A 1,206-nucleotide genomic window follows, 5' to 3' on the forward strand; every position below is an offset into this window, starting at 1 on the left:
TGGTGAAGAATTCTGAAAGGACTGGGGATTGTTAAAAGAACTAAAAGATCTGTCCTGGAGGAAGTGCAGCCAGAATTCTCCTTGGAGGTGAGAATGGCCAGACTTCGTCTCACCTACTTTCGTCATGTTGTCAGAAGGGACTATTCCCTGGAAAAGGGAGTCATGGTTGTTAAGGTGGAAGGTCGACAAAAGAAGGGAAGGCTCTCAATTAGATGGATTGACCCAATGACAGAAGCAATGGGCTCAAGTATAGCTACAATCATGGGGCTGGCTCAGGACAGGGCAGAGTTTCGTTCTTCTGTGCATATGGTCACTGTGAGTCAGAGACAACTTGATGGCACCTAACAAACAACAATAGCATCTCTGACTGGTTTCTGCTTACACAAGTTCTGGCTTTGTTAAGTTTCACTATACTGTATTACTAATACACCCCTTTCTATTCTTAATTATGTCTCTTGTATGTTTGTACATATTTTTCCATCCTTACTGTTTTGGTTCTCTAGTGCCGCTCTAACAGAAAATATGAGTGAGTGGCTTGAACAAATGAATTTTTTTCTTTTAGAGTTTTGGAGGTTAGAAGTCTGAGTTCAAATTTCCAAGCTCTAGGGGCTGGGTGATGACCCCTTGAACTTGGGCTTTAGCTCTGCCTCTTGATCCAGGCTCACTGGAGCTAGAGGCATCTCTTCACTCAAGCATTTTCTGCCTGCTGAGGCTGACAAACCTAAAGTCCACAAATAAAACAGCACAGTCTCAACATTATCAAACACCAAGATAGGCCGATAGTTCAAATCCAGAGACAGTCCCAAGATTGACAGGAAACACAGCAGACTGCTGAATGAAAATTCAGCCACATGCAGGTTCCTAGCATGCACAAAAGCTCAGAAGACCTTTCTCAATGCTTCTCCTTATATACTGAAAAACACATTCCTAAGTCAGCTACTCAGCTGTTCCAGTATATTCCATCATGGAATTGATAATCAGTCTCATCATGGTGAATAACTACATCCAGCTGCCCAGTCACTCAAAACCAGGCCAGAGAAGTTGAAACACAAATTAACTACCACATTTAGTTATTATTTTGCTCAGTTTTCTAGAGAGTTTTATATTTTTCAGATGGCTTGCAATTTTCTATGGATTTTGAACATCTTAAACATTATACATCCAGGTAAATTTAATGAGAGAGCAAGAGACAGTTTTGAAGTAAAT

Source organism: Orycteropus afer, unplaced genomic scaffold (genome assembly GCF_000298275.1).
Source record: "Orycteropus afer afer isolate SDZICR_OR568_19922 unplaced genomic scaffold, OryAfe1.0 scaffold00494, whole genome shotgun sequence".
NCBI classification, from domain to species: Eukaryota; Metazoa; Chordata; class Mammalia; order Tubulidentata; family Orycteropodidae; genus Orycteropus; species Orycteropus afer.